Source organism: Ovis canadensis, chromosome 8 (assembly GCF_042477335.2).
Source record: "Ovis canadensis isolate MfBH-ARS-UI-01 breed Bighorn chromosome 8, ARS-UI_OviCan_v2, whole genome shotgun sequence".
In the NCBI taxonomy this organism is placed as follows: domain Eukaryota; kingdom Metazoa; phylum Chordata; class Mammalia; order Artiodactyla; family Bovidae; genus Ovis; species Ovis canadensis.
The window spans coordinates 39,809,365-39,827,093 of NC_091252.1; the positions used below are offsets into that span (position 1 = coordinate 39,809,365).

The window sequence follows — 17,729 nt, forward strand, 5'->3', positions numbered from 1 at the left end:
ATACTCTGCTTTAAAAGAAACTACCTAACGACTTCCTTAGTGGTACAATGGTTAAGAATCTGCCTTCCAATGCAGGTATGCAGGTTCAATCCCTGGTCAGGGAACTAAGATTCCACATACCACAGGGCAACTGAGCCTGCGTGCCACAACTAGAGAACCTGCATGCCATAACTCTGAGCCCACGTGCTGCAACCACAGAAAAGCCTGTGCACTACAATAAAGACCCAGCACAGCAAAAATCGAAGGAAAAAAGGAACTACCTAAAGATTAAAACTCCATTCTTAATAGACTCTAAATTTAACAAAGTTCTATATCATCAACAGGTAGTTTTTGCTATCTTAGAATGGTGCTTTATATATGTGCCACGGTATATGCTCATACACACATACACACACATAAACACACACTATTAAGGGCCAGTAAGTAGGAATGAGGAAACAAATTTTAAGCTTCGCATACTTTTTGTTAAAAATGAAGACTTGGAATATTTTTTCAGAAGGTTGAAATTTTATTGCATATTAAACATTCCTTTTACAAAATTCCCTGGCAGTCCAGTGGTTAAGACTCTATGCTCTCACTGCCGAGGGCCCAAGTTCAATCCCTGGTAGGGGAACTAAGATCCCACAAGCTGCATGGCACAGCCAAACTAAATAAAGCACTCCTTTTAAAAGTCAACTCTATAAAGTAATAAGATTTAAAAAATAAAAAAGTATAAAAATAACAGTAAAGTCTTCCAAATGATAAAAATTACAAGTTAATGTCTCAATTTTCCTTTTTAAGTATTGCATTATGGGCTCCTTTCTATATTTTCTTGTTTAAAGAAAATCTGATAACTAAGATTTCAACTGCAGCACTTATTTCTGGAAATAAAATATGGTCATTAGAAAACGTTTATTCTCTTTAGAAAAATATTCATCATAACATCATTATAGCGAAGAAAGTATTTGCATCAGCTCTTTGGTTAATTAAGGACTATAGGCTTTAAATTCAGCTACATTTAAAATTTTTATATAGTGATATTACAAAAAGTAAGATAATGCTAGCCAGACTGTGAGGATCTCAAAATTCAAAATGAGATCTTTTTTTCCTATAATCAATACCTCAAATGAGTAAAATGGGTAAAATGTAGGAAATGGGTTTAAAATAAAATGTTTTCATAGTCTTCCCTAATTATAAAATTGCTAGGGAATGTGCATAAAAATATTGCTATATGATAAAGAGTCAACGGTCATGATTGCCAGTAAGTAGTAAAAATCAAAAATGAAATAATTTTTAAACACACACAATGTTTACAGCAGCTCTATCATAACAGCTAGAAACTGTAGCTTTATCTGAAACAGCCAAAAACTGGAAGGAATCCAGATGGCCATCACTAGGTGAATGGACAAATTGTGGCACGTTTGCATAGTGAAACAGTACTCAGCAACAAAAAAGACAAACCATTTATGCATACCAAAAAATAGATGGATCTTAAAATAAGTATACCGAGTAAAGGAAGTAAAAAAAGAGTACCAGAATGTGTGATCCCATGTATAAAAACTCTACAGAAAGCTGACTCATCTATAGCAATACAAAGCAAATCAGTTTTCTCGAGAAGGGACAGATTGGGACAGCGATGGCAGGGAGAGATGAAAAAAGGAAGGAGGAACATTGGGGATGTGATGGAAATGTTAACTATATTGATTATGGTGGTGATTTCACAAATGTATACCTATGTCACTATTATTGTATTGAAAGTGAAAGTGAAGTCGCTCAGCAGTGTCCAACTCTTTGCGACCCCAGAGACTGTAGCCTACCAGGCTCCTCCGTCCACGGGATTTTCCAGGCAAGAGTACTGGAGTGGATTACCATTTCCTTCTCCAGAGGATCTTCCCAACTCAAGGCTCAAACCCAGGTCTCCCGCATTGTAGACAGACGCTTTACCGTCTGAGCCACCAGGAAAGTCCTCAATTATTATATTATTATTGTAATATTGTATTATTATTGTATCCTTTAAAAACATGCCATTTATTGTATGTCAGTTATGACTTAATAAGCTCTTCAAAAATTTATTAGGGAAAAAACATATACAACACTAGTGAATATTAAAAAAATGAAATGTTACAGAATTAAAATCAAAATATTACACTAATGAAAGTTTATCTATGTTAAGTACTTTTTGGCTTTTGGTCTTACTCACGAAATCTTTTTGAATGGACATATAGGGTACACCCTAAGATGTAGTTTCTGGAGAAGGGCAAGGCAACCCACTCCAGTATTCTTGCCTGGAGAATTCCATGGACAGAGGACCCTGGCAGGCCACAGTCCACAGTCCTGGGGTCACAAAGTGTCCGGACACAACTGAAGCAACTTAGCATGCATTCATGCAAGATGTAGTTTAATAGGGATGCACCATTCAGAAGGTTAATGGCAATGAGAAATGTAAAGGCCCACTTGTAATATTCTTGATTAAAAGATTTCCACTGAGCTAAATTAAAGTACAATAATAATGCCTTTAAATCTTGAGATTAAAGTTTAAAGGTTTAACTTTAAAAAAATCAGCCTTTAAAAGGATATATAATTCAAACTTCATGATCTGGGAAGTATTTTCTAAACAAAATTCTAAACAGAATTCATTTGGCTTGAAAACCTTTAGGTTTTTATAGGACACTTAAGTGAAAAAGGACTGTACTTGTTAAACTGAAGAGTTTTTTGCAATTCAAATATTATGCTAATTATCAATACAATAGATACATCTCTTGAAATGTTATTTAGCTACCAGAATTTTAAATATTTAGTTGTTTAATATTATTTTTCTTAGACATAAAGATTTTATAATACATTTAAATCAACATTTGTCATTATTTACTAAAGAGCATTTTAAAATTCAACAGAAGTTCTTGCCTACAATTTTTAAATGATCACTAACCAGAGCTAAATGAGCACTTGGTCTTACAAGACAGAGTACTGGAATCATGGGACATTCATTTTTTGAGAATGGTATAAGGACCTCTACATTCTCCACAGTGAATAACTGTAATAATACTTACAGATGAAATACATGCAAAGAGGACTTTTAAAGTAATTACAAGGATCTACATAAATACTTTGGAGATGCCCACAGACATGTAGATCTTTTCCTTAAAATCCAGTGTCAAAACGACCAGGATGAATAACATCTATATATATAAGAAATAGGGGTTTTGAGTAAGAAAAACTTATGATAGGTAATTAAAAGGAGTTTTCCTAAAAATTAACATAAAATACTTATATGACTCTATGGAACCAATCTGGTTTACCCTTCCAGGAGATGCCTGTTTTAGTGTAGATTAAAACAAAATGGCATCTTTAGGCCATTTAAGCAGGAAGAGCTACTCGGCTTCTTTTAAAAAGTCTAACTGGAGTTCAAATAATATTATACCAAATGTGCAGATATTATAGCGAATTAAATATGTCCATCTGATGGCATATTACAATTTTATAATCAATTCAACATACATTCATGTATTCCTATTATTTGCACTGAAATGACTGCTGAGGACAAAAAATAAATAAAAGAAGGAACTAGCATCTACAGAATACCTAGCAGGAGTCAGGCAATTTGCTAGACATTTCACACAAACGATAATCTTAATAATCCTACACAGCAAATATTTCTACCTCCATTTTACAGACAAAGAAACTGACACTCAGATTTTTTAAAATAATTTGCTGATTTCCAGCTGCTGCTGCTGCTAAGTCACTTCAGTCATGTCCGACTCTGTGCAACCCCATAGACAGCAGCCCACCAGGCTCCCCTGTCCCTGGGATTCTGCAGGCAAGAACACTGGAGTGGGTTGCCATTTCCTCCTCCAATGCATGAAAGTGAAAAGCAAAAGTGAAGTCGCTCAGTCGTCCCTGACTCTTAGTGACCCCATAGACTGCATCCTACCAGGCTCCTCTGTCCATGGGATTTTCCAGGCAAGAGTACTGGAGAGGGTTGCCATTGCCTTCTCCGTGATTTCCAGCTAGTAACTGGTATATGTTGAAATTTCAGAGGAAGATCTTTAATGAGGCTAAAACTACTAGATTTTTCAGAACCACAGTGTGACCTGTTGGACTTGTTGCAGCTGACAGACATAACCATGATACAAGGTATAAACATAACATAAAGAATGAGAACTATTCATCTCATCTGGGTTCAAAGGCAGCTTTGCAGGTAACAACGGGACTAGAGTACCTTGGAAAAATAATCAGGGGGCCACCAAGCAGAGAGAAAGGAAGGGTATCCCAGGCAGAAGAGTGAGCCCAGCTCATGACATGACTTTCTTTTCTATACAATCTACTGCTCAAATCTACATTTTCTAACAAACTTTCCTTGAATACACTATTGCGGGCAGACTTCAACAGTGGCATTCCATAATGCTAGTCCTGGTCAGCACAGCTTTGTATAAACACCGGACACCAGAAAAAAAGGGACAGTTCTCTCTGAGAATAGGAAACTTATGCACTTTGTGCCTGGAAAATAGGAAACTTAAGCATTTATGCACAAGGAAGGGGAACCCAAGCAAAGCCTGGCTCAGATTCCCCAACTGAGGAGATGGGTGAGACTCTAGGGAAGAAAAAGTAGCTAGAGTTCACAGGGCAGTCAGTGTACCAGAGAAAAGAGAGCTGCTCAGTGAAAAAGTGCTTAAGACCTGCTGAGGGTCCCAGCTGAGTCCCCAGGTGAGTACTGATCAGCATATATGTGTGAGGAAGCTACCTAAAGCCAAGAGAAGAATCATTCGAAAGTACTCAAGGAAACCATCCCTGACGCTCACACATGGCTAGGAATAGTGCCTGTCTCTACCAGACAGACTAGAAAACTTCTAAATTTACAGGGTACGGAGCAGAATATTGAGAAGGGATTTATCTCAGTAGCAAGAAAAATCAGTCCTAGACTAAATATGCTCTAGTCCTGCCATACAAAATTTAAAAGCAATAGCTAAAAGAATCAAATTGTTTGTAAGAAAGAGAATAGAGCTCAAGAATGTATATAGGGATATAAAAATATCCAATATCCAATCAAGTAAAATTCATATTGTTTGACATCTAATAAAAAAAAAAATACCGGGCATGCAGGAAAACTGGAAAATATGGCCCAGAACAAAAAGAAAAAAAATCAGTCAACAGAAACAGACCAAGGAATGACACAGATAATAAATTTAGAAGAAAAGAGCATTAAAACAGTTTTGCTATATTCTATGTGTTCAAGCAGCTGGAAGAGCAAGCATATCAAAAGACATGGAAAATATTTTTTTTAAACCAAAGAAGAATTTTTCAAGATGGAAACTATAATATGTGAGACAAAAAATATGCTGGATGGGAATAACAGCAGATTAGATACTGTAGAAGAAAATATTAGTGAGCTTTAGATCATAGCAATAGAAAATAGCCAAAGGAAGCACAGAGAGAAAAAAGAGATGCATTACATACAGAAGGATTAGAATGATAGTAACTTCTCACTTGAAACAACACAAGCCAGAACAGTGGAGCAACATTTTTAAAGGTCAAAAGAAAAGAAACAAAACCGTCAACATATGATCCTACCCTGTATAAAAATATCTTCTTAAGTAGGGACTTTTTGTGACATACAAAGGCTGAAAGCATTCATTCCCAAAACACCAAAACTATAAGAAATCATTTAAAGAAGTCCTCAGGGACAAATAATATTGGATGGAACCCTCGAACACATAAACGAGTAAAGAGCACCAGAAATGGCAACTCTGGACAAATATGAGCCTTTTAAAAATTATTATCTAAATCTTTTTAAAAGACAATAATTTAAAGCTAAAATGATAGCAATATATTGTGGGATTTATAACATGGAAGTAAAGTGTATGGAAACAATGGCACAAAGGTTGGAAGAAGAAAAATGGGTATATACTATGGTAAGTTCTTATACTATACCTGAAACAGTCTAATATCACTTGACGGTGATATATCTAATATCACTTGATTTTATATACTAAAGTCTTCAAAGTAAAAGTAAAGTGAAGTTGCTCAGTCATGTCCGACTCTTTGTGACCCCATGGACTGTAGCCTACCAGGCTCTGAGGAGCCTTTCAGTCCATGGAATTTTCCAGGCAAGAGTACTGGAATGGGTTGCCATTTCTAAAACCTTATATAAAAAGTGAGTGAAGTCGCTCAGTCGTGTCCAACTCTTTGCAACCCCATGGACTGTAGCCTACCAGGCTCCTCCCTCCATGGGATTCTCCAGGCAAGAGTACTGGAGTGGGTTGCCATTTCCTTCTCCAAAAAACCTTATATAAAACTCCATAAAAATGAAATTATAGAGTATATATTCCTTTGTATACTGCTGCTGCTGCTGTTTTAACCCATTCTAAGCTTTCTAAAATTTATCTATGTTGTTATGTGCTCATTCCTTCTCACTGTTAGTGTCAATAATATGTTTAGCAACACAGATTTAAAAATCTGAAAAAAATTTAGGGTCATCTACACATTTATTGTTGTTGATGATAATTTACCACATGTATCCTTGGCTAATATTTTGAATGAAAACTACTTTAGAGAAGTTAGGAAGATGAAATCTTATCCATCAATTCTATGAATAGTCCTATAAATTGAATCCATCTTTTTATTCAAATAATAACTGCCAGCCCCCATTTTAGATATCCTATGACATTTTAAATGCTGCAATTTTCTATAACAGTGATAACAGGGGTCCAAGGAAAAAGCTCCACAGGATCCTTTAAAAAAACAACAACAACAACAAAAGAGAAACAACAAAATGTTACATAAAATCTTGATTACAAAAATACTACCATCCATACACTTATATATTTACTTTCAGTAGGTCAAACATCAATGAAGTAGTTTTTCACACCAGAGTTTCATTTTACACACAGAATCAATGAATGGAAATATCATGACTGGAGTCTTCAATGAGAAAAAAAACCTTAGGTACTTTGGGGAATCCCTGTACACAAAGACAACCCCAAAGCAGGCAGGCAAAAACTAGTGGCAGAGACCTCGACTCTTTGGTTAACTTTTACAACTATCTATTTCATTATTAACTGTGACAGGCTGAGGCTCAGCCAACAGCTTTCACTTTGGCCCTAAAGGTTGTCTTTGAAGTCTGAATTGTGTGTGAGTGCTAGGTCTCTTCAGACTCTGTCTGACCCTATGGACTGTAGCCCACCAGGCTCCTCTGGCCATGGGATTCTCAAGGCAAGAATAGTGGAGTGTGTTGCCGTGCCCTCCTCCAGAGGATCTTCCTGACCCAGGGATTGAACCTGCGTCTCAGACGTGGAATCAAACCCACATCTCTTATGTCTCATGCGTTGGCAGGTGGGTTCTTTACCACTAGTACCACCTGAGAAGCCCAGTAGTTGTGTATGGATGTGAAAGTTGGACCATAAAGAAGGCTAAGCACTGAAGAATTGATGCTTTTGAACTGTGGCGTTGGAGAAGACTCTTGAGAGTCCCTTGGACTGCAAGGAGATCCAACCAGTCCATTCTGAAGGAAATCAGTCCTAAACATTCATTGAAAGGAATGATGCTAAAGCTGAAACTCCAGTACTTTGGCCACCTGATGCAAAGAACTGACTCATTTGAAAAGACCCTGATGCTGGGGAAGATAGAAGGCAGGAGGAGAAGGGGACGACAGAGGATGAGATGGTTGGATGGCATCACTGAATCAATGGACATGAGTTTGACTAAGCTCCAGGAGTTGGTGATGGACAAGGAAGCCTCGCATGCTGCAGTCCATGGGGTCACAGAGTTGGACACAACTGAGCGACTGAACTGAACTGAGGTTGTCACAAAGCACTGGCTTTGGGTCTCCTGTGACATATGGCAAATTCCCACTAGCTATCTATTTTACAAATGATAATGTATATGTTTCAATGCTACTCTCTCAAATCATCTCACCCTCTCCTTCCCTACTGTGTTCAAAAATCTGTTCTTTATGTCTGCATTTCCTTTACTGCCCTGCAAGTAGGATTATCAGTACTATCTTTCTAGATTCTATATCTATACATTAATATACAATATTTGTCTTTCTTTCTGACTTACTTCACTCTGTATGATAGGCTGTGGGTTCATCCACCTGATTTGAACTGACTCAAATGCATTCCTTTTTACAGCTAAGTAATATTCTACTGTGTACATGCACCACAACTTCTTCATTCATTCATCTGTCAGTGGACATCTAGACTGCGTCCATGTCCTAGCTATCGTAACAGTGCTGCAATCAACCTTGGGGTACTTGTGTCTTTTTCAATTATGGTTTTCTCACGGTATATGCTCAGCAGTAGGACTGCTGGGTCATACAGTAGTTTTATTCCTAGTTTTTTTGGGAATCTCCATACTGGCACTTTCAATTTGCATTCCCACTAACAATACAAGCCAGTCCCTTTCCTCCACACCCTCTCCAGCACTTATTCTTTGTAGATTTTTTGATAATGGCCATTCTGACCGGTATGAGATGATACCTCATTATAGCTTTGATTTGTATCTCTCTGATAATGAGCAATGTTGAGCATCTTTTCATGTGTTTATTAGCTATCTGTATGTCTTCTTTGGAGAAACGTCTGTTTAGGTCTCCCACCTATTTTTTGATTGTGTTGTTTTTCTGTTATTGAGCTGCATGAGATGCTTGTATATTTTGGAGATCAACCCTTTATCAGTTGTTTCATTTGCTATTATTTTTTCCCATTCTGAGGATTGTCTTTTTACCTTGCTTACTTTCCTTCATTGTGCAAAATCTCTTAAGTTTAATTAGACCCTGTTTGTTTATTTTTTTTTTTTTCCATTACTCTAGGATGTGGGTCATAAAGGATCTTGCTGTGATTTATGTCAGTGTTCTGCCTATGCTTTCTTCTAAGAGTTTTATAGTTTCTGGCCTTACATTTAGGTCTTTAATCCGTTTTGACTTTACTTTTATGTACAGCGTTAGGAAGTGTTCTAATTTCATTCTTTTACACGTACATGACCAATTTTCTCAGCACCGCTTATTGAGAGACTGTCTTTTCTCTATTGTGTATTTTTGCCTCCTTTGTCAAAGATAAAGTACCCACAGGTGCATGGATTTATCTCCAAGCTTTCTACCTTTTCCATTGGTCTATATTTCTGTTTTTGTGCCAGTATCATATTGTCTTAATGACTGAAGCTTTGTAATATAGTTTGAAGTCAGGAAGGTTGATTCCTCCAGCTCCATTCTTCTTTCTCAAGATCATTTAGCATTTAATATTTAGGGCTATGATTAAATTATTGTTTTCTTTTTGTCTCTTCTGCTTTTTCTTCATCTGTTCTTTTCTTGCCTTTTTAAAAATTATTTGAATATATTTTAAAATTCCTTTTTGTCAGCTGGCCTTTATTTTATTTTTCTTGTTGTTCTAGGGATAACAATATATAAACCTCATTTTATACTGCTTTGCTGTACTGAGCTTTGCAGATACTGCATTTTTTCCAAATTGAAAGTTTGAGGCAATCCTGTGTTGAGCAAGTCTATCAGCACCATATTTCCAACAGCATTTGTCCACTTCATGTCTCTCGTATTTTGGTAATTTTCACAATATTTCAAACTTTTCCCTTATTATATTTGTTATGGTGATCTACAGTTAGTGAGCTTTTATGTTACTGAAAGCAGCTCTTTTGCCCCTTTCCTGCTTGTCCATTTCTGTTCCCCTCTATAATTAAAAGAGTCTAATTATAGGAATGAAGTTACTAAGCAATTGAAACTAACTCCTGATTTAAGCTCTCTTGAATGCTGTACCATGCCTTGTCAAATCTGTTGATTATTTTCCTGGATAAAAAGAAAGAATGAAGAACCAAGCAGTTACAAAATTACTAACTCTCTATCCCCAACAGCCTCTTTAGCAATCCCTCTTTAGCAGATCATGAAGGCAAGATAATATCTGAAGAGTCAGCCAGTCTGCACTCAATGGAGAATGATGCAGAACCTACCATCCTACTTCAATGATTCACTGAGATTCTTCCCTCGACCCCATTTTTCCCTTTAAAAACTGTAATGGCTAAGCAGAATCTTTGGAGTTGGTTTCTGGACATAAGTCTACCTTATGCCCAGATTGCTGCCTTCTATGATTAAAGCACCATTCTTTTCTACTGACACTTGCTTCTCAAATTATTGGCTTATGAGCAGCAAGCAATCAAATCTGGGTTTGGTTACATTACTATTATAAAAAGATATCAACTCACTAAAGGCTCAGATAATGATATGCATTTCTTGGCAATAAAATATTTTTTAATTAAGGTGTATATGTTGTTTTTTAGACATAATGCTATTACACATTTTATAGACTACAATACTATAAAAAAATCTTCAGATGCACTAGGAAGTCAAAAAAATCATGTGATTTACTTTATTGCAGTACTCGCTTTATTGCAGTGGTCTAGAACCAAACCATGAAATTCCAGATGTTCAAGTTGGATTTAGAAAAGGCAGAGGAACCAGAGATCAAACTGCCAACATCTGCTGGATCATCGAAAAAGCAAGAGAGTTCCAGGAAAACATCTATTTCTGTTTTATTGACTATGCCAAAGCCTTTGACTGAGTGGATCACAACAAACTGTGGAAAATTCTTCAAGAGATGGAATACCAGACCACCTGACCTGCCTCCTGAGAAATCTATATGCAGGTCAAGAAGCAACAGTTAGAACTGGACATTGAACAACAGACTGGTTCCAGATCAGGAAAGGAGTACGTCAAGGCTGTATATTGTCACCTGCTTATTTAACTTATATGCAGAGGACATCATGAGAAATGCTGGGCTGGATGAAGCACAAGCTGGAATCAAGATTGCTGGGAGAAATATCGATAACCTCAGATATGCAGATGACACCACCCTTATGGCAGAAAGTGAAGAAGAACTCAAAAGCCTCTTGATGAAAGTGAAAGAGGAGAGTGAAAAAGTTGGCTTTAAGCGCAATATTCAGAAAACGAAGATCATGGCATCTGGTCCCATCACTTCATGGCAAATAGATGGGGAAACAATGACAGTGACAGACATTTTGGGGGGGGCTCCAAAATCACTGCAGATGGTGACTGCAGCCATGAAATTAAAAGATGCTTACTCCTTGGACGAAAAACTATGACCAACCTAGACAGCATATTAAAAAGCAGAGACATTACTTTGCCAACAAAGGTCCATCTAGTCAAGGCTATGGCTTTTCCAGTAGTCATGTATGGATGTGACAGTTGGACTATAAAGAAAGCTGAGCACTGAAGAATTGATGCTTTTGAATTGTAGTGTTGGAGAAGACTCTCGAGAGTCCCTTGGACTGCAAGGAGATCCAACTAGTCCATCCTAAAGGAAGTCAGTCCTGAATATTCATTGGAAGGACTGATGCTGAAACTCCAATACTTTGGCCACCTGATGCAAAGAATTGACTCACTGGAAAAGACCCTGATGCTGGGAAAGATCGAAGGCAGGAGGAGAAGGGGACAACAGAGGATGAGATAGTTGGATGGCATCACCAACTCAATGGACATGAGTCTGAGTGAACTCCAGGAGTTGGTGATGGACAGGGAGGCCTGGTGTGCTGCAGTCCATGGAGATGCAAAGAGCTGGACATGACTGAGCAACTGAACTGAACTGAGGATCAAACCTGCAATATTTCCAAGCTTACCAGTATCCTTAACTTTTCACACTTAGAATTAATATCATACCACTTCACACAAAAAAATGTAGAAACCTTGCATCCATATAAGTCCATCTAAACACCCCACTTGTACTATGTGTTATCTGCATCATATCTACATACATTATAAACCCCACAAGATGATGTTATAATATCTTACAAAACAGTCATTTCTATTTTTAATAAATTAAAAATAAAAAGTAGTTACTTATATTTACTCCAATATTTACCACTTCTGATGCTCTTCTTTTCTTCTTGAGGATCCAAATGTCTGTTATCATTTCCTTTCTACCTTTAGAACTTCTTTTAGAATAGCTTGTATTGCATATCTGATGCTAATAAATTTGTTTAGCTTTCTTTGCTATCAGAATATCTTTATTTTGTCTTTATTCTTGAAGGAAATTTTTATTTGATATAAAATTCTTGGTTGATAACTTCTTCCCCAGCATTTTAAAGATGTCATTCCACTGTCTCCGGCCTCCACAGTTTCTAATGGAAGTCATCAAGAGCTAATCATTGTTCCCTGTATTTAAAGTCATTTTTCTCTGCTGCTTTCTAGATTTCCTCTTTACCTTAGGCTTTTAAAAATTCGATTACAATGTGTCTAAGCAGTGCTTTCTTGTATTTATTCTGCTTGGATTTCACTGAGGTTTTCTTGAATCTGTAAATTTACATCTTCACCCAAGTTGGGGAAATTTTCGATCATTATCTCTTCAAAAGGTTTTCAACCCACTATCTCTCTTTGCCTTCTGCGATTCTAATTAGAAATATATTAGAAAGCTTGCTATAGCTCTACAAATTCTTAAGTCTCTGTTTCTTTACTTCTGTCATTTTCTATTCACATTGGCTAATTTTAAGTTCTCTCTGGCTCTTTGTTATCCCCATTCTGATATTAAACTCTTGAAGTGAATTTTTATTTAAAATACTGTGTTCTTTTAGTTTTAAATTTTAAATTTGGTACTTTTTTATGGTTTGTATTTCTCTGCTGACATTTCTTATCCTTTCATTCATTACAAACATATTTTCTTTACATCATTTCCCCCTAAATTATAGTTATAGTCCTTGCTTTAGTCCTTGTTTGCTAATTCCAATATCTGCATATTGGAGTTGTTATCTGCTGATGGTTTTTTCTCTTGAGAATGGGTAATATCTCCTCATTCTTCACTTTTGGGTGATATTCTGGACCTTCTGGATTCTGTTTCTGAAGACCGTTGATATTTTTGTCTTAGCAGGAAATTACCTTGGTTGGACTAAAACTATAAACTCAAATCTAAGTTCAGTATCCTATCCTTAGGAAGCTTCTAGTTTGCTCTGCAACTGTATGGTTCAGAGGCCAGTCAGAGAATTTATACGCAGAACTTGATAACCTGGGGCTATCTCAGTCTAGTTCTCCCTGGGATTCATTTTTCATTTTCCAGCAGCTATGCTTGCCCTGACACTGTTTCCACTGTTTCCCCATCTATTTCCTATGAAGTGATGGGACCAGATGCCATGATCTTCGTTCTCTGAATGTTGAGCTTTAAGCCAACTTTTTCACTCTCCTCTTTCACTTTCATCAAGAGGCTTTTTAGTTCCTCTTCACTTTCTGCCATAAGGGTGGTGTCATCTGCATATCTGAGGTTATTGATATTTCTCCCGGTAATCTTGATTTCAGCTTGTGCTTCATCCAGCCCAGCATTTCTCATGATGTCCTCTGCATATAAGTTAAATAAGCAGGGTGACAATATACAGCCTTGACTGCAGCCATGAAATTAAAAGACACTTACTCCTTGGAAGAAAAGTTATGACCAACCTAGACAGCATATTGAAAAGCAGAGACATTACTTTGCCAACTAAGGTCCATCTAGTCAAGGCTATGGTTTTTCCTGTGGTCATGTATGGATGTGAGAGTTGGACTGTGAAGAAGGCTAAGCGCTGAAGCATTGATGCTTTTGAACTGTGGTGTTGGAGAAGACTCTTGAGAGTCCCTTGGACTGCAAGGAGATCCAACCAGTCCATTCTGAAGGAGATCAGCCCTGGGATTTCTTTGGAGGGAATGATGCTAAAGCTGAAACTCCAGTACTTTGGCCACCTCACACGAAGAGTTGACTCATTGGAAAAGACTCTGATGCTGGGAGGGATTGGGGGCAGGAGGAAAAGGGGACGACAGAGGATGAGATGGCTGGATGGCATCACGGACTCAATGGACGTGAGTCTGAGTGAACTCCGGGAGTTGGTGACGGACAGGGAGGCCTGGCGTGCTGCAATTCATGGGGTTGCAAAGAGTCAGACACGACTGAGTGACTGAACTAAACTGAACTGAATGCTTGCCCTAAATGCTGTAATCTGATTATTCTAGCCAGAAACAGTGTGGGTTTTCTATCAGAATTTTAGTCATCACATGCATCACTAACTTTATCTGCCCTAAAGCTGATAACCATTTTTTAAAAAGAAAGAAAAAAATTAAAAGAAAATTCTCTTCATTTTGGTTCTCTTCCAAGTTTTGTCTCCCTTCTATAATCTTTCTGGGACCTTCAGATAGTTGTGTTACATATTTTGTTCAGAATGTATTATGGCTGTCTGCAAGAACATCTTTTGGTTAGGAGCTTATTCAGCCACACCAGAAGAAGTTTTAATTTTCAATAGAGAACGTAACCCATTTATATTTCCTGTCACTGACATGCCTGATTGTGTTCCATGCTTTTTATTCTTTTTTTCTGCTGTTTCTTCTGCTTTCCAGCTTTTGCTTTAAGAAATATTTTTACTTTTATCCTTGTCTTTTCTAGCAATTTGAAAAGTAGAAGGGGTATCTTAAATTCTAATATACTTGACAATATATATATTATTTTTTTCCTAGTTAGCAGTGCCACAAATATTGACACTATCACTTAGGATCTATAAACTCTCTCTCCAAGGGGAACAAAATTTACAAATAAATAAGCAAGCAGAAACTACAAATATTCACTTAAACTCAATTCACTGTTATGATCAATTTTCTTATTTCTAACACTTCTTTTTAATAAGTTCACATTTTAAGACCTCTTTCTTCCAGAGGACTTATTGACTTTTTAAAAAAATCTTTTCATTCTTTATTCTCTTTCTGTACACTGCCAGAGCTTCATAAGTGGTTTTCCTTCATCACTGATTTCATTTTCTATAGTTTCAATTCTACACTTCAGTGTTTCTAATACTGATTTTAACTGATTTAATTTAAACCCCTTTATCGCATGTAGCTTTTTTCAATTTCATCTGAATTCTTAGTAAAAGAGGTTTCAACACATTTGTTGGTCTTCTCTCAGCTTAGATCTTCTATATTACAGAATCTGCTGCTGCTGCTGCCAAGTCGCTTCAGTCGTGTCCGACTCTGTGCGACCCCACAGACGGCAGCCCACCAGGCTCCGCTGTCCCTGGGATTCTCCAGGCAAGAACACTGGAGTGGGTTGCCATTTCCTTCTCCAATGCAGGAAAGTGAAAAGTGAAAGTGAAGTCGCACAGTAAGTGTCCGACTCTTCGTGATCCCATGGACTACAGCCTACCAGTCTCCTCCGTCCATGGGATTTTCCAGGCAAGAGTACTGGAGTAGGTTGCCATTGCATTCTCTGATTACAGAGTCTATCTTTCCCTTATTTTTAAAGAATACAAAACAATCTTCTAATGCTTGCTTACTTCTCTTTCCTACTTATTGTTCCCATATTAAAGTATTTTCTATTTACATAACCTTGAAAAGGAGTGGTATGACTAATCTTCAAGAACTCCTGTAATAAGATATATGGTGATTCCTCTTTCCCTATCCACCTAGTTGTTCTTATAATATTTCAGTCTGTACTGTAATCAATGTTAAAAAGTGATAACTGACATCCTTGTCTTGTTCATTCTTGTAACAGATATACCACAATGTTTCCAGTAAGCCCACTTCTGTCTTTTGAACTGATATACGTATATTTGGTATCATATTAAGAAACTCTCCATCTATTTATATGTCATGCTGTGATTATATCAAGATGTTGAATTTTGTCAAGTGCCCTTTCATGCTTTTATGGAGAACGTCAATGGATTTTTTTCTCCCTAGAAGTATTTTGTGTGTGTGTGTGTGTGCTTAGTTGCTCAGTCGTGTCTGACTCTTTGCAACCCCATGGACTGTAGCCTCCCAGGCTCCTCTGTCCATGGGGATTCTCCAGACAAGAATACTGGAGTGGGTTACCATCACCTCCTCCAGGGGATCTTTCCCACCCAGGGATCGAACCCAGGTGTCCCACATTGAAGGCAGAATCTTTACCATCTGAGCGACCAGGGAAGGCCCCCTAGAAGTATTAATATGATAAATTACATGAGCATGTGTGTGTGTGTTCATGTACCAACTTCCCAGTGATATCTTTTATTTACTACAAACAGATTGGCTTGAGTAAGAATCACAGTGTTGTTGCCTGATAATCTAAATAACCCAGGATTATTCTTGGACATTACAAGGCTATCTATAGTATTTTCATTATAATAAATAGTGAATTAAAAACTAAAAAGTCCAAGAGACTTCCCTGGTGGTCCTGTGGATAAGAACTCGCCTGCCAGTACAGAGGACACAAGTTCGATCCCTGGTCCAAGGAGACTCCACATGCAGCGGAACAACTAAGCCCTTTGTCCACAACTACTGAGCCTGTGCTCTGGGGCCCGCAAGTCACAACTACTGGGCCTGTGTGCCACAACTGCGGAAGCCCACACACCTAGCACCTGTGCTCCACAGGGGAAGCCACCACAATGAGATGCCCTTGCACTGCAATGAACAGCAGTAGCCCCAGCTCACCACAACTAGAGAAAGCCCATGTTCAGCAATGAAGACTCAGCAGCAGCAAAAATAAATAAATAAATAAGAAACTAGAAGTCCACAATGCATTCCTCAGTCAACAAGGGATTTTCTTCTTTTAGCACTTTTTGTTTTACTGTCAAAAAGCACAGCCATTTCAACTTGCATATTCTTTTTCTCTACAAAAATATATTCGTATTTTTGATTGAACAAGTTCTTAAGTTTAATTATTAATTTCAATTTAATTAACTTAATCTACCAATCTATTATTAATTTGTTCTTAGAGCCTCCATGCACTTAATCTATAGTATTGCTTTTTCCTACTAGAATATCATGAAATTAACAAAATTTTGTTAGAAAGTGAGTAGCATATATATGATATTTTAATTTTTGTTTCTGGCTCTTCTAATGGTCTGACAGTATCATCTTCAAAATGTAAATATATGTGTATTTGTACATAAGCATTCTTACATGTACATTTGTATTTACCTAAATGACAAAAATGCTAAATAAATAATTTACTTGAGTTTATACAAGTAAGAATTGAATATAAACTAACCTAGATATATTTTATCTAAAAATTTCCCAGCAATTTCCTATTCCTATGGATCCTCTCTGCTTCAAGTTCAAGAATCTTAACCAGATTACCCTAGAAAATGTAAAATAGCACCCCAAATGTTGTGTTGCAAATGTTTAAAATACATTAAACATATTTTGAGCTTACAAGAAAGTAGAAAAATCCCTGCAGACCAGTAAACAATCAGGAAGCTAAAAGCTAAAAGTAGTAATCATGAGCAGACACTGGTTTGAGATTTTGACTATGCGGTATAGAAAATGAGGCCGTGGACCTGAGCAAGGTAGGACTTAGAAGTGAGGACTAGAAAAAACAGTGACACACAGGCAGTCACTCTTTGGTACCTTGTCCCTTCACCCCTCAAGCATTGCTTCCCTTTCTTTACTTGTACTGGACTTTCCCAGACTACTACCTCCAGAGCTATTTTCTCTTCCAAGTTCCTATATTCTGGCCTTGCTTTTACTGGCTAACAATTATTTTCTATTAAAACTAAAGGTTTCTAATCATTTTCTATTAAAATGAATACCATTTATCTACAAATTGACAATAAAGGTATAACTGTAATTTCTACCAACAACAACTCTTTTTCTTGTCCAGGAAATTGATGCATTCTAACGAGAAATGGAGGGGATAAGATGAATGATGTGGAAGAAAGTTAAGCATAGCAGCTAAAGATAACAGAGGGGGAAAAAAATACAGTGTTCTTCTCCACTAGGCAGTATCTTCTGGACTTCTAGCCTCCAGATTATTCTGTCT

General features: G+C 37.2%; 1 protein-coding gene across 6 annotated transcripts in view; it reads right to left on the reverse strand.

The window, feature by feature from the left end:
• Window positions 1-17,729, reverse strand: part of AFG1L (AFG1 like ATPase) — a 197,326-nt gene that overhangs the window by 103,734 nt on the left and 75,863 nt on the right. The gene's annotated exons all lie outside the window — the stretch shown is intronic.